Genomic DNA, 24,761 nt, shown 5'->3' on the forward strand with positions numbered 1-24,761 from the left:
ATAAAACACTGATACTTATCCTCTAATCGGTCCTTTGTTTCTACCTTTTTCCTTTTTCCTTTTCGTACACAAGCTAGATTGGTTGCCACAGCCAGCAAACACCCAATACTTTTTTCTTTTCTTCAATCACGTACACATACATCCACACACAATGTAGACACCAACCAATACATACACCTACACCTGATATACATCATGACACATACACCTAAACCCGGTGTACAACACAACACAATACATGCTCCTACATCTGGTGTACAACACAATACACATATGTACACGTAATACAACACAACGAATACACATGTCACAATGCAACGACTACCTAATGAACATACGAAGTACTGCATGTACACAACACAACACATACGACATGCATATAATACCACATGTACACCAATACCATATATACAACATGTACATCATACCACCTATACACAACACCCCCTGCACAATATGTGCACATCATCACATGTACACGACACTACCTACACAATGTGTACACAACGCCACATGTACGCCACACCACCAATACAATGTTTACACCATACCACATGTACACAACACCACATGCATGACATGTACACGACACCACATGTACACAACACCACATGCATGACATGTACACGACATCACATGTACACAACGCCACATGCACGATAACCACCTACACATAGCACCACATGTATAACATGTACATAGCACCACATGTGCACAACACCACATGTACAATCATGCACACAACACCATATCTACATAGCACCACATGTACAACATGCACACAACACCGTATGTACATAACATTGCATATACAATATGTACATAGCACTGTATGTACACAGCACCACATATCGAACATGCACACAACACCACATATCCATCATGCACATACTAGTACAATACGTACACAACATCGCATATCCAACATATACATAGCACCAGCTATACCCAAAACTACATATGCAATATGCACACAACGCCATATATACAAAAGGCACTCATTACCATACATACAATCACTGAATATACAATATGCACAACATATGCACAATAGTATCATTACACATCCAAAACCACATTGTCTTACCAAGCAACCTTGCTTCTATTATATTTCCACTATCCATGCTTATCCCAACATGCCACGGATCAGAGTAAAGCCATTCCGTTGATGTATCTATCAACATTACCTGTCTATAACATAAACATAAGCATAGTGCAGGCATATAATATCAATTCATATCCACATGATACTGACCTTGTAGATCTTTCAGGGCTACTCTTCCCACTTGATTCCTCATAAGACTATTAACATGTTCATGCCATTCATGTGTATAAGCAATTATTCCTTCACAAGAATGATTACTAACGATCATGTCAGACAACAACATACATAAAGACATACATATATATACATATAAACATTAGCATAAAATAATCTTGATCCCTGACGACACTTTTAGACACCATCATACATATACATGTATACACATAAACATTAGCATAATCATGATAACAACACAATTATCAAGTACAATAAGGTCAAGGTTAAGATAACTTCCTTTATCCATACATCACATGCACAATATCAAGAACAATAATTCCCAACGCCGTTAAGGCATCTAACACCTCAAATCCCTTTAATTTACCTTTCTCGTGACTATCCTCCCACTGTCAATTTACACGAGTGGACCCAACCAATCGAACTAGTTGTCTTACTCTTGCCTTTAGGTGCCCTTATACATGCACCAAGCTTCATCCAAGCCTTACATGATCCATGATTTATTTTTCTTATAGATGCATCGGAGTTGACATGAGTTACAACGCTTAAAAACCATAGAAAACAAAAGCATGAAAAATCAAGACAAAGAGACATCCTCATAAAAGGTCATGACACATAGATTTGATTACAGAGTTCATCCAATTTGAACTACATCTTCGGGCCCTACTCAATGGTGGGGAGGCCTTCTTTTATTAAGTGTCATGAAAAGAGAGAAGTACAAGCAGATTTCTACATAACCATCCTTATACCTCCAATCTAGAAGATAGATGGAAAATGGATAGCCCATCTCTAGAAACAGACAACGCCATTGACTTCCGGTGAAAAATAGTCCAAAAACGCCTATCTGAACACCCCATTCGGATAATCAAGCCTTCTACAAGCTTCTTAGAACCTGCTTGTTGCTCAAGGCAAGGTTTTAGCCTGCTTCCGGGGTCAGGGTCTGCTGTATGCAGTAAAATCTATGTATTCCACTAGTCCTCTCCCTCTTTATTTGACATAATAGTTATATATATAATGGCATGGAGGCATCCCTCAAAATCGGGGCATTTCTTAACATAAAACCCAAGGTTAGCAAGTGGAAGGATTCATGGCAAGAACCCTTCCACAATAGAAAAACCAATGTCTAATAAAGAAACCCATTACAACAATGCATGAGTCTTAGTGGCGGGTTTATCTGCACTTCCAACTTATCAGTGGACATTCTGATGCCCAAACATAGCATCCCGCGATAACAATGGATCCGATAGGAGTATTCATCATATGCCATAATGTCTCATGTCCAACACTCCCATCGTACTATCACAATTGACATAAAACCCTTGGCGCAATGGTTAGTACTCTGCAACACCTGCGGACTCACTGGGTTTATTAATCACACTGTATAACATTTCGTGCCCTGGTCACTTATCACAGTATTGTTATCGGCATCCACCGCAAAATCGCAATCAACAATTTTTCCTTGAACTGTATCACAAGCACCAATCTTTTCATGCGATTGCAATATGCAATGTATATCGCATTGCAACTAAGTCCTCTCAGGGCCAATTCATAACTCCTCCAGCCTATGATATCCGATATCGTAATCGCAGTCGGGAACACCAGGGGCTAATTCTTCCTTAAGTGCTCCTCCTTTTCGTTGATATATGATATGCGGGGTCCAGTGGCATCCTACCACATGGCGCTCCCTTATTTTCTGAAACTCTTCCATGTCATCTTCTCCCTACTACCTGGACAAGTCAAACTCAAACCTTGAATTGCTCTAATTTTTTCATCTGGACTTGGATTTGAGTGTCATTCACACCATTGGAATTAGGATGACAAGCACTTTGATATGATGCTAAGATTATCCATATTATGTCGCTTTAAGTTTTGAGCCTTTTGTCATGCCAATGGTACTTTTCTGAAGATCCACCTGGATCAATCCTCCCCACTAAGAGAAGCTTTTTGTCCTCCAAAAGAATTAATTAATTCTATATACTTTGTAGCACCATAAATGTCCTAACATGTCATCCTTCCTTCTCCTTCACCTTTGTCCTTCGGATTCATAAGTGATGAGTCGACACCCGCATCCCTTGCAAACATGTACTACATTTTTAGCTCTATGACCAAAATGAGCCAACAATCCCATACTTGGCATGAGTTTATAACACATACTTTGTGGTCAAGTTTACATAAAAATGGAAACAGTACTCTAGCTATCAAGACAAGGCCAAACTTCATTGTTGCTTCAACAAGCGATGGAAAACACATCATCATTGCAACACATGATTTACACAAACAAGGCCAAACACTATTTTTGCTTCAACAAGTGATGGAAACACATCATCAATGCAACACATGCTTTACACAAACAAGGCCAAACACTATTTTTCTTCAACAAGTGATGGAAACACATCATCACTTTCACAGTTCAAAAAGCAACACAAAATAAGGCCAAACATCATTGTTGTTGCAACAAGTGATGGAAAACACATCATCACTTTTACAATTTAAAATGAAACATATGAAAAAAATAAGGCCATGACATTATACAACACCTAGAAGAACCATGTCTCACTTATCAAAGTGAATGGATCATCTTCCGTGTGGCACATTTGATGGTCTAACAATTACTTCATCTAGTTCATGCTCAGATGCTCTTTTCATTGTAACGTTTCTCTAGATGGAGCCTCCAACATGTGGCTCTCCGATGATCACCTATATCGCAATTACTACAATGAGCCTTCACCTTCAAAATGTGCTTGATCTCCTTCTTCTTTGTCTGCTATTTAGAGTGTCTTCTACGCCTAATCTTTTTTTGTGCTGCTATTCTTTTCCAACACTCAGCAAACATATGGTTATGCAATCCAAAAATACTGCAAGTTCTCCTATGCCATGGTCCATGTCCATTATTAACAATATGGTTGTAATCAAAATAAACATTAAAATATTGAGACATGTTATACCTTTTCTGTCGGTATCTAGTATGATCATGGGAACAAGAGCTTGCCTCAACTCTGTCTACTATGCATACTACCATAGGTTAATGGTGATATCTTTCCCATCATCCTCTTTCCTCGACCATTTCAACAATGTCATGGAAGCTTCTGTCATCCTTGAACATTCTCCTTTGGTGCACCCCAACCTTACATATTGAGGTCTTTTCTCAACCTCCAATGGTTGATTATGCCTTGGTTATTAACACCATGTCCTTCTTCTTTCTTGTATCTCGTCCTGGTAAAGAGCCTCATGTTTGTCCCTGTGATTGGTATCTCCACATTTCCAAAAACAAATATACTATGTGAAGACAAAACTAAAGGGAAATCAACATATTTTACCTCCACTGTCAAGTTGGAAAGAACTGATGAGGATTTCTCATCATCTGTCATTGATGGTTCACTAGCTATAATAACACATTTCTCAACTTCCCTCCTAGCATGCCCAAGGGTTGTTCGACATTTTTATACTTTGATGGGATTCATAATGCACTGGCCATTAATGCCAAATACTTTTCCTTCATACACCATTTTCTTGAAGTATTTGGAGCCAATTCCTGTGGTATGATTTTAAAAAGAAGTGAAATCATTATCAGGAATATTACATGAAATCAGAGAGTTGCTCTTTACCTCACAGGAATTACACTGTAGCTTTTCCAAGGCCTCATGCTTAGATTGCAGCTGGCATAGCAGCCTCTGTTTCAACTCTTCCTCTTCCTCTTCCTATAGAAGCCTCAACAACCGAGAAAGCTCTACTTGAAGACTCTGATTGCTGCACTTTAATTCCTCCAAGCATGTCTATACGGTTTGCAGTTGGTACCGTGGTTAATGCTTCTCCTCTTTCTCTTCTCGCAGGAGCCTTCTTAGCTCAATGTTCTCTTCTTGAAGACACTGGCCAATCTCCCCATTCGAGGAAGGTGAGGAATGAGATGCACAGGTGCTAGGAGATGTGGATGACACATTGCTTTTCAATTCATTTGTCTCCTCATCTCTTCCCTTCTCATACGCGTCATACATAATGTCCACCATTTTGAACATTCACAGGAAATCCTCACGCATTCCCTTGTCATTCTCCATGGCTGCACACTTAATCATTCACGCACAACTCTGTCCTTTATGCACAATCTAACAACAATTGTCTTGTATCTCTCCCCCATGATCCTCAATCCTCGCCACATCTCCTTTTTTTTTAAGATGCTTGTCCTCTAAAGCCTATCTCTGGTTAGTGCACTCATGAAATTCACATCACTTAAGCCCTACTATGATACCACTTGATCCAATATATTTTTTGTCTTATAAATGCATCAAAGTTGACATGAGTTACAATGCTTAAAAACCATAAAAAACATAAGCATAAAAACGAAGACAAAGAGACATCATCACAAAAGATCACGACATAGAGAATTGATTACGGAGTTCATCCAATTTGGACTACATCTCTGAGCCCTGCTGAATAGTGGGAGGCCTTATTTTATTAAGTGACATGAAAAGAGAGAAGTACAAGTAGATTTCTACATAACCATCCTTATACCTCTAATCTGGAAGATATCTGGCAAATGGAGAGCCTAACTCTAGAAATAGACAGTACCACTGATGTCCTGGCAAAAAATAGTGTAAAAAATCATATACGAACACCCCATTCAGATAATCAAGCCTTCTGCAACCTTGGTGGAACCTCCTTGTTGCTCAAGGCAAGGTTTCGACCTGCTATCAGGGTTACAATCTAATGGATGCAGTAAAATATTTGTATTTAGCCAGTCCTCTCCCTCTTTCTCCAACACAAAAGTCATATATATAATGGCATGGCTACATCCCTCAAAATCAGGGTAGTTCTTAACATAAAACCCAATGTTAGTAGGCAAGAGAATTCATGGTCGCAACCCTTCTGCAATAGAAAAACCAATGTCTAATAAAGCAACCCATTACAACAGTTCATGAGTCTTGGCAGCGGGTTTATCGATGCTTCCAGCTTATCGACGGACAGTCTGATTCCCAGACATAGCATCCCCTAAAAGTAATGGATCCGATAGGAGTATTCACTGTATGTTATAATGTCTGACATCCAGCACTCACATCGCACTATTGTAATCGACATAAAGCCCTTGGTGTGATGGTTAGTACTCTGCAACACCTGTTGACCCACTGGGTTTATTAATCACACTTTATATCATTTTGGATCTAGGCCCCTTATCGCAGTATCACAATCAACATCAACCCTGAAATGTCAATTAGAACTTTTCCCCTTAATCATATCACAAGCACTAGTATTTTCGTGCGATTACAATATGTGATGCATATTGCATCGCAACTAAGTCCTGTCGGGGCCAATTTGTAACTCCTCCTACCTGTGATATGCAATATCGCAATCGCAGCTGTGAATGCCAGGGGTTGATTCTTCCTTAAGCGCTCCTCCTTTTCACTGATATGCGATATGTGGGCTCCAGTGGCATCCTGCCACGTGACACTCCCTTATCCATTGAAACTATGCCATGTCATCTTCTCCCTGCTACCTAGACAAGTCAAACTCAATCTTCGACTTGCTCTAATTTTTTCATCTGGACTCGGATTTGAGTGACATTCACACCGTTGGAATCAGGATGAGGAGCACTTCGATCCGATGCTAAGCTTATCTAGATTCTACAACTTTGAGTTTTGAGACATCTGTCATGCCAATGGTACCTTTTTGAAGATCCACTTGGATCATTACATCACTTGTTAGACTTAATTTAATTATGCCAAGCTCCATTAGCTTACTCCTTCCCTAACCAATTCCCAAGACCCTCAAAACATAAAAGGAAAGAACAAGAAGGCCAACAAGAAGAAAACCATGAAAACTAATAACAATACAAGATCATAACCAAAGTGGTATTGTTATACACTAGAGATAAACAAAACTACAAATCAAGAGCAAACAAAGCACAAAGAACTAAAATCACAAGACTCTTAACAAATACCATGACTTAATCCCATGGCTTGCTAGTGCTACTAAAGGAAATATCAACCTGAGCCTTCTCCAATATTTCATAGTAGTCTCTTTGCCATGCAATTCCCTATACGATACTGCCATAAACACATAACTATGAGTGTATAAAAAAATATAACAATATACCAGTTATCTTACATTGTTGTGTCAATCAAGTTGCCTTATAAATGAACACACGTGTCAGCCACATGCTCCAAAGATCAATGCATCATGTCTATGATTATAACACATATCCACATAATTTGAGACAATATTAGGGTTAAGAAGACTTCTTGTATTCAAAGTGTTCATTCGTTTGGAATTACGGTTTCCAAATATAGCTAAAGGAATTCTCACCCAATACCTTTCTTTTATCTTTACCTTTCTACAATCGAGCCTTACTATGTACTATTGTATCACCCAACTGTTAGTTATATAAATAAATCAACTGTTACCTTGTCATGCTAATACCAAGCATGTTGCACTTCAACTGCTCACACATGTCAATCACACGTTCCAAAGATCAAGACAACATATCTATTAATTTGAAATCAACCTTTACCAACTCTAACAACCATGTTATAATCAACAATCAACTCACAATCAATAATCACAATACTACAACTATCCCCTACTTACACTCATGTACATATCAGTTGTTTCAACACATGTGTATTAGTATAACCATCTTAAAACGAGACCATTTATTCATGCAATATTACAAACACATACTCATATCATGCAATTAATCAAACATTCAAACAACAGATAGATGACATAATAGATACCAAACACTTAAACACCAAATATATGACATAATTAAACATTCAAGCACTAAGTAGACGACATAAGAAAACTCATACCTTAATGTATCTCAGGGGAGGATATCTTGTCTGCACAATCAATCTAGATTAACATGATATAACTTCACAACACATCCACTCAAACATAAATAAGTTCATGATATCCATAATAGTAAATAGCTAACATGTTCACATCATAAGCTCATAACAATTTTCATTCATGCATAACATTAACATATGCACAGTCAATCTAGATTAGTATGACATAATATCATTATATATTAACTCGTACCTGAATGTCATAACTATGATCATCTACATAGGTCAATCCAAATTAGCACAAAACATAATAACATCTACACCTCAGCTGCAATGACCATAATCATAAGGCATATGACCACGATGCATACAACAACGTGTTACTATCATTCATTACTATCCAACACATGTGCACATGACTACACTAATCAACATCATACATGTGACTGTAATAATTAAGGATGACAAGCATATAAGTAACCCTAATGCTTATAAAAACCATTAACCACATACTTGCATGCCAAACATACAAACCTATATGACGATCTTCTCTTACCCCTAAGTCTATTGCTGCAACCTCTCTTTGATGATCTGCATATCCTTCTCTATCTCAACCAACACATATGCATCATAACATACCAAAAACATCATGATGACCTAAAATGCATATAATGACCTCATGGAAAACAAGCTTAACCATGACAATGCATGCGTAACAACATATAGACATTGAAATGCATATACAACTGTCATGCATTCATAACGAATACATCCCAACAACAACATCATCAACTTCCACCTGGCGACACAATGACAACAATGGCCACCACCATACATACACGACAAGCACATAAAGCACAAGCATAAAGAACACATATACAACTGACATGTATGCATGACCAACACATTGCCCATCCATTCCAAGGGGTGAACCATGCTCTGATACCACTTTGTGCTATCAGATAACACCCAAAGAGAATGGAATCTACTCAGATACCATTACGTAACCACCCTCCTCCCACATTTACCCAAGTTAACCGACTCGCTAGGGTAAACATGTCACGATAGCCACTATAATCTGATTTGATTCCTCATGTACAACTAAGGAAGTGGAAATGACACAACACAACCACTTTGATCTTCTACACATGTCACAAAACCTACAGGAACCAACCAACCTTTCTAGGTGATCAACCCCTGAGACAACTTAACAATTTACTGACTGAGGCTCTCATTTTCTCCCATGAAATGGGAATTAATGTGACTGGGACCCTCCATTCACTCTCGTAGCAAGGGTATGCAAGTGACTGGGGTCTTTTTCAGCTAGTTCAGAGCCAACAACCCTAGATTTTGTACCACTTTTTGAGGGCCAGTATGAGGCCACTGCCCAAAACTTCATGAAACTTCCACAACTGAAAAGTAACATTGAAACAATGATACAAATTCAAATACTTGAATAAGGACTTGACTGCACCGCTACTAGCCATGACAAGCATTTTGTTAAACATGTCACAAATATGCATTTTATAGGTTATAACAATGCATGTGATCATAAGGGTCTCATACTTATTTGAGAAATCGCTAAGAAGCGTTGATGCCTTATCACATTAGCTTCATTATCATATATTAGGTCATATATTCATTGTGCATCATTTACAAATCAGAACATGATGAGATCCACACATAATCACAATCATATAACATGCTCATAACCAACATATAACCAACATAAATAACATGGAAAATTTTAAGAACCCCCCCTAAATTTACATGTATAATAAATGGGCGAATCTCCATGGTATACAGGAAAAATGGAAGGCGATTTTATCAATAATATGATATGTATATATAATTTTTTGGTGAATCTCTCACCAGGCATGGCGAATATTTTACTCAATTATAAAATCTTGTGTTTATTGAATACACAAATGAAATCATTGCATTTCTTTAAAATATCTTTTGAAATCAAAATTACCGAAATTACATATCGATAACCTAGTGGGTGTCGGATAAAATTCACCCGTGCCATTCACAGAAAGCATGAGAAAAAACCTAATACTATATATAAAACCAAGAAAAATTCAAATTCATCACTTCTAGGGACCTCGTAACCACCCTACCAATACACAAGTATGTTCTTGTTTGCAATTAGAAAAATTACCCAAATTACAATCTGTTTACTCTAGCATATATTGGAAAGTTATAGAAGGATGACTAGTGCAATCAATCCATTTCTTTTAGCCCTGGATTTGTTTCAGTTTAAAACAGAAGTATACAAATATAATTTTCCAATGTCTATGCTTTAACTGTTCACTTTAAGATGTTTTTACAATATAATTTCCTAAGTCTATTTAATATCTTCATTATCATAAAAACCAACCTATATCCATCTTAACTCCACATCTACCACTCATAGAGAAATGAAATCTATTTATCCATCTAAGCACTTGGTAGACCCAGAATTAAGATGGATTTGAGATGATAGAATTTCCCCTTTAAATAGTCTATGCTCACATGAATACCATGGTATTACCATGGGTCAATACCATGGGTTATCATAAACCCGGAGCTTAAAAATTATTATAAGTAATTTATAAAAATTAATAAAATTAATAGTTGATTTTTATTTTATTTTTTATTTTAACGAAGCTAAAATGTTTAACATACATTAAATTAAAACATCCATTTTTTCTCTTGATCAGATCAAATATTTTTTCACTCTATGCTAGTTTTCATATCAAAATATTTGATACCTCTCATAGATCTAGAGTAAAGATGGATCTATGCTTGTTTAATTCCCCATTTTGGTGAATACCATGGGTCAATACCATGTGCCATTTTTATTTTTATTAATACTAATATTAGGGTTAATAATGTTTTTTTGCATGGTATTAATAACAATCTAGTCCATGGTATTTGTCCCATAGTATTTTGCCCATAGGTTTCACCTAAATATAACGCATTTGTGAGTGTTCGTAAATATAAGGTGACTTATGGAGCAAATATAAAAAAATGTTTTATTTGTTTACCATACCTCTCGTTTATTTATATTTTTATTAATTTACCATACCTCTTTTACAAATATGGTATTTGGCCCATGGGATTCACTTAAATAAAGCCTCTTTTTTGAGCCTTCATAAATAGAACGAGGGTTATGGACTAAATATAAAAAGAGGTTTTATTTATTTACCATGCATCTCGTTTATTTATATTTTTATTTATTTACCATACCTTTTGAGTAAGTATAAAAAGACGTTTTATTTATTTACCATACCTCCACTTTACTTATATTTTTATTTGTTTACACCCTTGCATGTATATAAGGTGACTTATGGAGTAAATATAAATTTTTTATTTATTTATTTACCATACCTCTCATTTATTTATATTTTTATTAATTTACCATACCTCTTTTATAAATATGGTATTTGGGTCTTTGGCCCATAAGATTCACTTAAATAAAACCTATTCTTGAAAATAGGCGAATGGAACGTTGTAACTCCTAATTTCAAGGGCTAAATTTACCTTTTTTACCCTCTCCCTTAAAATAAGGTGGGCAATTTGAGGTGATTTGTAAAAATTTACTATGATACAAAATATGTGCTCACTAAAAATTTAAAACCCCTTAATTTCACTAAAGGGCGAACATTCGCCCCTAAAATTTTCTATGATAGATAACAAGGATATAACAAGCATAAAAACCACATATGAACCAATACATTTACACATAAAATACCACAGAGAAGGAGATCTTATTAATGAATGCACTTGACGACCAGATATGGGACTTCCATGAACCACCTGACTATAGACTAGGCTGAACCAGATCTCTCTTTTAGCGAGTCACCCCTATGCCATATTCCAAGCATGAATGTAGGATATCATGAAACAATCCAACAAAACCAAACCAGGGATTCCATAGGCTAAACCACCTCAACCCTCAACCAATGATTCCGCCTCATGGTCAGACATCACTAACCATCACCAAATTGGTCTCCACCCAATTTATCTAGGGCTCCAGAGAATTTATTCTAGCTAAGTCTCTGGGACTAGCAATGCAACCCACGGTTGTTATTGGGCTCCAGATCATTTTTCCAACCAAGGCACTAAGACTAGTAACTCAACCCACCAAGGGCTACATGACACCTGTCTAACCAAGGCTACAGGACTAATAAGTCAACGAAAGTTGTTAAAGGGCTCCAAAGCATTTGGCCAATCAAGGCTTCAGGAACTAATAACTCAAACCACAACTAAGGGAATATGAGAACCAACCATAAAATAAAAAGAAATAAACCCAGAACACCATGGCTATTAAGGAAATGGCAAGGATAAGAAAATCGACTTCCAATCCAAATATTCCTCCATGCCAATGACATTTCATAACCAAGAAACCACATGCATATGCCATGCATGCAAAAACTAGCAAGGAGATCATACATGCAACTTGATACCAGTAAGAAAAACCTGTTGTAGCTACTAATCCCGATGTCCCCTTGCATTTTCCTACTTTTCCTTTTCCTTCTTGCTGCAAAACTCCAAGTATGCCATATTTCCCCAAGAGTTCTCCAAGAAAGCTCAAAGTGTCCAAGAGTATGAGAGAGAGAATAGAGAGAGCTCCAAAACTAAACTGACAAAAGGTTGACAACTGATCCTCAGAAGCCTTTTTATTAATGAGGCTTTTATTCTCCAATTTTCCATTATTTTCCTTCATTTTTCTCCTCACATGCAACCACTGACCTTTCACCTTGCTTTTCTCTTAATTTCCATTATTTTTATAAATAAAATACCAATTAATGCCCCATGCATTTCCAAAGCCTTTGTCATTACCTTTGCCAATTTCCTTTAGCCATAATAAATCAAATGAACACTCGCTAGGATGTTTTATCCACCATTCAACTTGGAATATGTGTTCCATGACCTTAGTCTTATTTTTATATTTACATGGATTTTTAACCAGGATTGTTATAGGAGGGCTATGGATCAACCATCATTTATTGACGCAAATGGGGCACAATGCCATGAAATATGATGACAAGAGCGTAACTAGTTAGGACACCTGGCATAGGCATCTGGGAAGTTTGGAGAAGGAAGACAAGCATTATAAATCCTGGTTGGATTCTTAGATTTACAGTTTGATTTTTTCTAGTATGGTAGTTGAAGTGGGTGGCAGAACCAACGTAGAGTATGCACAGACCACCAACATGTTTATGCTTAATCCTCTGGTAATTTAATTCTATAATATTACATCTAGGAGGTGTGGATCTCAAGGTGATCTCGTGGAGAAACAATGATGCATGACTTGGGACCCGGGGATTGGTGGTTGATGGTGGGCACTCTGCCTCTGTTCTGCACAATGGAATTCTTGGTGGAAGGTCTCGTCCACTTGTGACAAAGTTTGGGTAAGTTTTGTTGTATGTTTTTATAGTTGCAAGTGTTTTGTTTATATTATATTCTTGCAAGTGATTTTTTGGAGTCGATCCTTTCCTTGTCTTAAGAGGAGGGTGGTAAATGGGTGATTCCCTACTTAAAGAATCACAAGTATACATTTTTTAAAATTTTTGAGGTGAAAATTGAAAATTTGGCTTCAATTGGGGTTTGCGGGGCTCTAGATTGCCACCTTTGGGGAGTTGTTGGAAATTTGGCTCCTAACAAGTGGTGGCAAAATAGAATTTTTTCTGGTGCAGTGGGGTTCAGGAAGGAATGTTTCTAGTGTTTTTCTAGAAGGGGGTCGAAACTATACCTATGCTTCTGAAGGGTTCTTCCCTCGGTAGCCTAGAGCACCTAGAACGTTTCTCAAGAAAAGGGGTCAGGATCGGAGGGGGAAGGGGTGGCATAGAAAACAGGTGAGGCACGTTGGCCAGTGGGAGTAATGGAAGATGATGATGGGGGTTTGGGAATAGAGTATGAGGGTGAGCTGACTCAGGATTGGGGCTTGTCCCCTGGCCTTGTTGACTAGTCTCCTTCCCTAGTCTCTTTGTACCTCCATATGAGAAGTATCATGAAGAAGTTAGAGGAAATGAGACAACAATGAAAAGATGATCGCAATGAAGTCGTCGCCTTCATGAATTATCTGCAACAAAACCAAAGGGACATCCTCGATCGGTTGGGTTCCATCAGAAAGAACCAACGACGCACCAATGATTGCCTTGACCAACTAGATGGTTATCTAGCTCACATGGAGTTTCATGTTCATGGAGACCCTCACCCTCTCGATGCACCAAGAGAAGGTCACACTCCAAACCCACCTCATGTTCTTTGAGGGCTACTATCTACCTTCTTATTCTCTTAACATTTTGGGTCTTATGGTCTTGCATTTTTTGGCTACTCGACAAAGCTTGGAAGATTGTTTTTAGTTTTTTATTTCTTTCATGGCCAACAAATTTGGTTGGAGTGAGGTTGGGAGAGCTAGGGCTATCTTGTTTATCCTTTGTAAATTTTTTATGAATTAACAGAATGTTTTTTATCAACCAAAAAAACCTTTTCACATATTTTATATTTTTTTAATATAATTTTGTTAAGGTGCTATGCAGAGCATTGCTTAGAGATAAGAAAAAGTTTGTGGTAAATATTTATTTTTCATATGTTTATTAATTAAATTTAAATATATATAATTGACTACAAATACTTTTATAATTAACTGGATCTTAATTTATAGCTACTATCTATATTACATGTGTATGTGGTAAATATTAAACTTTCATATATCTATCTATCTATCTATCTATATATATATATATATAGACTAATGAATCACATGCCACTGCCTTATTAGGAGAGCCTAACCTCAAGGGCGTCAAGGAGAATTAACCACGTGACCTCTGGATAGGGAGGTACATTTAACAAGAGGGACTCAACCAACTAAGTTAACCTCAAGGCTTATCTGCTACTATCTATATTACATGTGTATGTGGTAAATATTGAACTTTCATATATATATATATATATATATATATATATATATATATATATATATATTGACTAATGAATCACATGCCACTGCCTTATGAGGAGAGCCTAACCTCAAGGGCATCAAGGACAATTGACCACGTGACCTCCGGATAGGGAGGTACATTTAACAACAGGGACTCAACCAACTAAGTTAACCTCAAGGCTTATCTATAGAAATATTTTTGTTTTTAATTATACGTTTATTAATTAAATTGTTATATAGTTACTAATTATATGATATAAATATATTTTTTTCATGTGATATGCATATTATGATTTTTTTATAATAAAAAAATGTTTATAATTCTATTAATAAAAGAAGAATACAATTGAATGGATTTATTATTTGTATTATTCTTTATTTCATGTTTTATTATTATGATTATTTTGTTTATAGACATTATAACATTTCTTCCATATTCAACGTACATTTAAATGTTTATGTACAACCACTACAACATCTTCTCTTCTCCACATTAGTGTTTATGGATCAAATCTCTTTTTATAATAGAAAAATTTTGCGTCTCAAAAGATTTGATTCCCTTTGCACTTAGTAAATCCAAAACTAAAATAAATCTAAACTAATTTAATTATTAATTATTAATTATTTATTTTATTTTATTTTGTCCCAATAAAAATATTATAAACCATTGGTTTTATTTTGATCAATCAAAATATTTAAAAATATATATATAACCTCTATACTAAAAAACACCTATCAACACAAAAATAATCCAAACTATTAAATTTAATATAAATTTTTCCTACGTAAACATCTGCATACACTTAAATACACTTCAAACTATCGCATTGCTACACTTAAATACGCTTCAATGCAATTCAAACTATGGCATTTGGCATGTAGTTATCCCACATAAATTTCTACTATACATAAATGCACTTCAAATTATAGCATCCAGCAAGTGGTGTTCTGACATGAAATTGAACTCTACTTTACCTCGAAATGCATTAGTAGCCTCTTTCTCATTTCTTTGGAGAAGCCGTATTTATCGGGGTTAAAGACGGAAAACTGAACACAATTGAATTGAGCGCAAAGGCCAGAGAAAACTTAGTTGTCCATATTATTCCATAGGAGAATAATATGAGCAGTCTACCCATCAAGCATTCTATTTATTGTTTTAAGTTAAAATTTGGGATAAAAGTTTTAGCTATATTCTAAATTTTAGCGTTGTATTAAAATTTGATTATTCTTATTTTTATTTCTATTTTTTTAAGTTGAAATTTGGGATAAAAGTTTTAGCTATATTCTAAATTTGGTTTTTTATTTAAAATAAATTTAAGAATTTTAAAAATATTGATGCATTTTGAAATATATTAGATTTTTGGGTTTAGAGTATACTTTAAAATTGTTTTTGCTTGGTTAAGAACTTATCTTTCAGGCAGCACGGACTTAAGGAAACAGGTTAATGGCCCAAGACCCAAAGTCATAGAGTAGGAGTGAAAATCTGCCCTTTTGACTAACCAATAGTGGGTTATTCCAGGTGAAGCGGTTTTCCTTGAATAAAGGTGATGAGTAAGCCTGCTTTGTTAGCAACGAGAAATGGCTGCCCTCACGGCTGGTTTGATAACTGAGTTATGATAGGTTTTTCCATACGTTAAAGAAACATATTATTCCCCCCAAAAATCCCCACCACCAAAATTTCAGACAAATTGATCTAAATTAAAAATATACCCTTTTAATACAATCTCAGGTGTAACCAGCACAGCACGACTGCCACTTTCTGCTGGTATCTAACCATTTTTTTTTTAAATATGTTGTTGAAAATGTTTGAATAATGTTTTTGATAGTAAAAACCAATTCAACACTAGCAAAAATAACCCTATACACCCAAAATCATGAAACTTAACCACTATAAGCAAACCAGATTTTGTCCAAATTATATCCAAATTTCCATCATTTTCAGAGAAAAAATATGCCGTACTTAGACTACGCGTACAATACCAACATAGTACACAGTACAGTACGCGATCCCCACACTTTCCCAGTGATCGTCTACAAAATAACTGAGGTCGTAGCAGAGTAATACCCACACAGACCGTACTATTCCCGTAAGCAAATGGTACTAACTTAGTAACATGTAGCTGATAAGCAAAATCAGCAGAAGCATGAGTAGAAGTAAAGGCCTCTGTAAGTCCTGCCATCAGCTGAGAAACTATTGCCAGTGGATGCTCACCTAGTATTGCCAGTGTACATGCCATCAGCAGAAACACTGGCACTATCAGCAGAAAGGGGCACAATCATATTCTCTGATGGTTTAATCATATCCTTTGATGGATTAATCATATGCCTGAATGTAGCACAGGCAGTGCTGACAAATAGAACTAGCACGGTGAATGCCGCAGCAATGCACATTTTGGACCACCGTACAGATTGCATGTTCACAGAAACAGAAACAGGAATAGAAATGGTCGTGTGTCTTTGAATAACGTACACTCATGGCAGCTTTGGCTGTATCTTTATTTATGAGTAAAAAAAATTGTATACCATTGCCGTCACGGCACCAGATAGGAATCAGTGCTCTCACATGGCCACCAATTCAATAATCGAGAGAGAACACAACTACTACTACTGTCATCATTCATGGCAAAGTAGGACTTGCATTATAACTCCGAAGGGAAATAGGTTAAAAAATGTTTGAGGCCATGTTATCTCATTGAAGCCAAAGATAAAACATTGAAAAACTTTGACCGTAAGGAAAGCTAAGTCTATTTTGGCTTCTCACTGTCGTGGAAGTATACAAATGAAGAAGAGGTATAATAATAAGGTAGATGAATGTTATTAAATTTGTTTTCTTGTATTTTTATTATTGTTTCCAAAAAGCAAGTAAAATTTCTCATAACTGAGTTATCAATGCGGAATGGACAGTGAGAAAAATTTTGTTATCTCAGAATATGGATTGACTTTTCTTAATATTAGGTTAAAAATAATTTATTTTTTAACACGGTTGTACTTTTATAAGAGGTTTATTTTTATTTTTATTACATATTTTCATGTTTTTGGTTATTAAGTTAATTTTTGGGAGAACTAATTAAAATTTTCTTTGTCGAACATAAATCAGCATAAATTCATATTGATTTCATATTTATGATGTATTTATCTTAACTCCATATTTATTATGGGTTTAGATGAATTGCTCTAAACATATTAACTTTGTCTCAAATTTTGACTCAAAATTAAAATATTTTTTCTATATTAACAATTTTTTAAATATTATGTGTGAAATCCATATAACTATTAAATGAATTGAAGATCTTTCTATTAAAAGTAAAAGGCATCTACAATAGATAATAATTTTTTAATTGTTTTTTCACTTTGCATATATAAGATATTGATATAGGCATATAAATTAAATGACTAACAAATCATCATAAATATCAAAACACTTATCTCATAATATATCTCATATTGTTAAAATTAAAAAAATTCATAAAAATAAACTATAATTTTGGAAATACAATTTCAAGCAAGATTGTGATTTTTTATTGTTTAAAATACATTTTTGAATGCATAAGTAGATTCAACACCTTGAAAAAACCTTGGGCCATTTGAATTCTACAACTAAACAACTTAAACTCAAGTTCTTAAAAAAGTTGAGAAATTTTGATTAAAATTAATTAGAAAAAATGCCCTGAAAAGGATCATTTCATCTATTAATTAGACTTTAAATGTAAGTGTCAATTTCACATTTATCACATAACAAATTATATCTTCTATTACAGATAATAACTCCCATTCTAGATAGTAACATTTCCGCATTTAATATTTTATATTCCTTTATGATAAAATAAATTGGTTATTGTAATTATTATTTTATTTGGAAGTACTAATTAACTCCTACCACATATTTTCTCAAGTAGCTAGTATCACTATCTAAAATATATGATATTGTGATATTATAATATACAAAATAATTTTCTGTGTGTTTAGAATTTCTCCCTTGTATTTTATTTTACAAAATACCTTTGGAGTATGATTATATATCTATATATATATATATATATATATATATATAATTGATATTGAAATATTACATCTAACATGGGCACTAAATTTTATTTCTTTTTATACTAACTTCATAGTAAGCCTAGAGGAAATTACACATCTAAAATAAAAAGCACTTAAACAAAATATCATCTCTCTCTTTAAAATTATATATTAAGAATTGAAAAAATAAAACATTCCACTCACACCTCCTATGTACATAATAATAGTATTATATATATAATTGTTTCACTTAGTTCGAACATTAAAATATTTATGTTTAACATTAAAAATATATTTTTTATTAATATCTTTTTAGATGTCACGTGTCAACTTCATCTTGATTATGATTGGAATTACACATCTCCTTCATATAGAAATTCCTTGTAGATTCAATCTGCTTATGTAATTTTCTAAAACAAAATACTTGAATCTACTCTACTCATCAGTGGAAATAAATAATCAATCGAGAAATCACGAGGAATACAAGAGAAAGAATTAAATCAGCACATTACACAATAATTTCTGGGGGAAAGCCACAGCTAAAAGCCCCTGCTATTTGTATATTGCATTAGTTAGAAAATATAAGAAGATCACAATTCTTTGCTCAAGCCCAAGCAACCTCTGGACTATCTATATCTATCTCACTACTTCCTGGACAAGCCTTGTCCAATAATTAACCAATTTTTTGCTTGTTGAATTCTGTATTTCCGTACGCTGTTTCCTTGGGAATTAGCCCCTACTAATTAGGGAGATTCTTCAATTGGAATTGCACAATCCATCATACGAATTCCTCTAACTACATTCACTACCTGTACAATTTGGATGATTAGACAACTAATAGTACACTTCCCTTGAACTCCAATCTCAACTGGGTAAATCTCATATCTAACATTAATGAGTTATTTATGGCTGAATTATCATTTGATTGGTTGAACACATGAAGTAAAACCCCACTCTTAGATATCCTACTAGTTCCTCCATAAGTTGGAACTAGTTTAAGTGACTTTAACTCAATTAAACTAAATTAATTAATTACAACTAAAAATAAACTCAACCACATCTCCTATAAAGTAGGAGACACTCTACATGACTCAAATTAGACTCTAAACTCAAATTAACTAAGCCAACTAAGTGAAATTACATAGTTAACTCATACAAGTTGTCTTGTGATGTGGAATTACAATTTTCCTCGTAATTTAATTCAAGGGAAAATTAAATCAAGATTTTTTTGGTTGCATTTTCAAAACTCCGTTTCAATAAGAAAGGGATTCACATCGACCTTGATACATTACCTTTGGAATCTATTGAATGCAACACCTCTCACTATTGTTGTTACTACTACAACATTTGCAACTGAGAAAAAAAATCACTTAATTAATCTACAACTATCTACTCAGAAAACTGTACTAGTGCTGACTCTACTACCGAGCCCCTTTCTCTACTGTCAACTCTGCTCTACACTTCTTAGTATCAGACTGACATTGATCCTCCTGCTGCTTATATTGTGGGCCCCCTTAGCAAGGTAATGATCCATGAGACAAAAGACACCTCAATGGACCCTGCCAAAATTTCTACAACTCTTGGGACTATTGCTTCACATCGCTCCACCTCACACCTAGAGGTATGGTTGCATGCACTCCCTCTGCCCACTTAGCTCAAAATTTCCCCCTACTGGAGGTCTCTTCTTGAGAGGATGTTTCCACTCTGTCTCCTCTCTACTTCTCCAATTATGGCTACTCCACAACTTGTTCAGGCTTCTTTTGAGGCTCCATTTTGGGAGGTAAATTATGATCCCTTTCAACCACCAAGTATGTAACCTTTTCCTTTCTCCTCAAATCTTTTCACACATATTCAACCTCATCTACATACAGGTTCTTGAATCGCACACCAATATGTCTCACCTGTCTCGTAGTGATGTGTCTAAGGAAAACCTTCCCCTTGCTAAATACCACATCGTAGCCATGGTATTCCAATACTGCGACATAAAAAAGATTCTTCTTTAGACCTGGAACAAATGTCACATCCTTAAGTCTGAGAGGGGAGCCAAATTGCCTCTGAAAAGTAACTGTATCAATATCGGTCATGTTATACCTCTCGTTGTCTCCAAATTCAATGTTATGTTTGAGGTCTTTCTCCTCCGAGTCACTAAGGACACCTCTATTCCCCATCAAATGGAATGAGGCACCACTGTCAAGATACCACATGCTTCCCATTAATTTGCTTTTCGTGCATGCAATGAGAGGAAAATCAAGCTATAATTATGAAACTAGAGCTTCACCCACTACTGAAAATGTAGGCTCCTTCTTCCTTGCCTTCTTTTGCGGATATTTCATGGCATTGTTTCCTTGGGAATTAGCCCCCTATTAATTAGAGAAATTCCTCAATTGGAATTCTACAATCCATCATAGGCATTCCTTTGACTTTATGCACCACCTGTACAATTTGGATAAATATACAACTGATAGTACATTTCCCTTGAACTCCAATCTCGACTAGGGAACTCTCAAATCTGACATGCATGAGTTATTTATGGCTGAATTATCAGTTAACTGGTTGAACACATGAAGCAACACCCCACTGTTATATCTCCTACTAGTTCCTCCATCAGTTGGAACTAGTTTAATTGACTTTGACTCACTGAAACTAAATTAATTCATTACAACTCAAAATAAACTCATCGAAGGCTCCTATAAAGTAGGATACACTCTACATGACTCGATTTAGACCCTCACCTTGAATTAATTGATCCAACTAAGTCAAATTAACATATTTAACTCGTACAAGTTGTCTTGTGATGTGGAATTACAATTTTTCTCATAATTTAATTCAAGGGAAAATTAAATCAGGATTTTTCTTGTTGCATTTTGAAAACTTCATACTGAAAAGAAGCATCTAGACAATGTAGTAACTCTCTCTCTCTCTCTCTCTCTCTCTCTCTCTCTCTCTCTCTCTCTCTCTCTCTCTCTCTCTCTCTATATATATATATATATATATATATATATATATAGGTGGATATTGAAATATTTTCGCTATGGCCAACATTGATTTTTTCTTGTTATTAATATTATTCTGAAATACCACTTGTTAACTCCCAATTGAGAATTTAGATTTTTACAGTGTTAGCATATTTTAGGATTCACAAATAATTGTAGTAGAATAAGAATAGAGTGTAGTGTTGTAGCAACTACAATAACCTCAATTTTTTCTAGCAATGGGCAAATTTAGGGTCCCTTCATCCAAAATACAAAGGAATCTATCTAACCAAGACCCTAAGCCCATTTTTCATACCCTTGAACTAAAATACATGAGAATATTACAACTTGTAAAATTCATAAAATTTGAATATTGCATCACAACCTTACATTGTATTATAGCCTTGCATCTCGTCACAACATTTCGTCGCTTTGTAATCATGATCTGCTACAATAAGCTTCATCACAAATCTCTTTGTGATGTGTGGCTCACAATTAATGTCCATTTAATGCACTTCCCATGGTAAAATTGTTATATATACCCCCCCTTTCTCTCTTGCATTGCGTTGAATGGTGACACATCGTTATCACTTCAGTTTGTACCATGTTGCTTGGAGTTGTAACATCTGTGCTTCACCACACTATGCTTTAGGTTGATATTGTGCATCCTCTTCTAACATCATTTTTTTCAGTAGCCTATAAGCATTACTCTATTTTGGCATGATTGTTTGACCATCCAACCCTTCATCTCCTGCCTTATACATATGTATATGTTGAAACCTTATTTCTTTCAATTCCCCTTTTCCATCACACCGTAGTTTCACATCACATCTCTGATTACCTCATTACGCAACACATAGTGTGCTTTGATATATGATGTATTACTCCTATCTTTTCATGGTGTCGCATTTTTTTTAGCAATCTAAATTTTAGTGTTGCGCTATGACACAATCCCTTTTCATTGCTTGTAATTAAGTAAGGTGATGTGTCAAATTGTGGTGTCATGTTCCATCTTTGTAAGGGAACATTACCAAATTGTATCTTGACACAATATTATTTAGTAGAAATCCTTTTCTCCTTGTGCCACAACGCATCTTTTGGGTTCAGACTACATTGATCTTTTGTGTTGTGTCCCAATTTACTTTAGTATTCTACATTAATTATTCTACTGGATATCTTTGGTCTTCTAGGTTTGGTCGATTAGCAATAGCTTAGCATATCATCATCTAAAAAATATGGCTCCTCCCAAGAGAAGACCAAGGAAAGACCAAGTGGAGGAAGAAACTAAGGAAAGTCCTATTGTATCTATGTCCACCTATGTTAATATCAGGTGTTATATTGATAAATAAATTTCTCTAGAATGGTAAAAAAACTACCATTTGACTTCAACGAAATAATATCCAAATGGGGAAGAAGATATCGGGGTATATCAAATTGTAAGGAAGTCATGTTTGCATAAAGTTGTTTCTCATCCAATGATATTTCCATGTGAGAAACCATAGAATGGATACTCAAGTGCATTGATTCAAGATGTATGACTATCATAGCGAGTCATGGAAATGAAATTTATGCACTAACATATCCTCAAATAGTTGATTATTACAAGTTACCAAAAAGTTATATTTCATTCTTAGTGGATTGGTACAATAGGTTTAATATTAATAGAAAGGACATCCTCAAAGGCTAGTGGGAACACCCGAAGATGTTCATAAGTAAGCCAGACAAGACATATAAAACAAAGTCACTTAGGAAATCATATCAGATGGCCAAGGTTATGTCTTGTAGGATCTATGTAAAAGCAACAATTAAATTCTTCAAGGAAAAAGTTGGTTCCCACTCATGTATACATGCACTCATGATTGGTCATTTTCAATTGGGTTTAAATTATCACTACATCTATCCAAGCTAATGTGACATATGCGCATAGTCCAAAAGAAGGGAAGCAACTTGAATTTTACATTTTGTCTTACCTGCTTGATTACATATGTGCTAGAAGTGAGTTTGAGATGATGGGGTGCAGTTGGAATCTAACTATAGATATTCAATCGATGCATATTTAGTGCAAGGAGTTGTGGGAAATCCAATATATGACATCATACAAAAAGATAGTTGAGGACTTCAATTTACCACTCTTCCATATTTTATTTGATCATTAATCACCATGCATGTATGATCACAGTAAAGAAGTATTTCATGAATTTATTGATTGGTCAGTCCACCAGATTTAGCATACATCTAAATATTTTGCTAGTGGTAATCACCACAATAACTCCCACTATTTGTAACTGATAAGAAAATTTTACAGGAAATTGTATATCAAGTGACCACATGTGTCAGTGGAATACTAGCACAATTGAAGAATGAACCATGTCCTCCATACCTATTTCATATAGGTATGTAAAGTGTACATAATTATAAAGAATCACAACAAGAATTTGTTGACCTGTATCATTTTAAATTGGAAAAACCAGACTTCCATAAGTATGACTGAAGGGGTGTAGTATCAGTGCATTGTTCTAAATGTAAGTGTAAGTGCAAGTGGCCTTAATTGTTGCAAGTCAACACAGAAGAAGAAGAAATTAGAAACTATTACAATGTTATGGAAGCATTGGGTAGTGTTATAGCTCCTAGAGATGAACCCCAAGTTGACGAGAGGTTAGTGCCTAGCACATCTTAGTCTTTCTTGGAGACAATCCAGTGCAACTCAAGAGATGAATGTAAAATGACTTAGATGTTGTTTTAATTTCCTTTCTTATAGGCATATTTAGCATACACAT

Source organism: Pinus tabuliformis, chromosome 2_1, assembly GCF_031772625.1.
Source record: "Pinus tabuliformis cultivar Carrire ecotype Pingquan chromosome 2_1, CPIR1, whole genome shotgun sequence".
NCBI lineage: Eukaryota > Viridiplantae > Streptophyta > Pinopsida > Pinales > Pinaceae > Pinus > Pinus tabuliformis.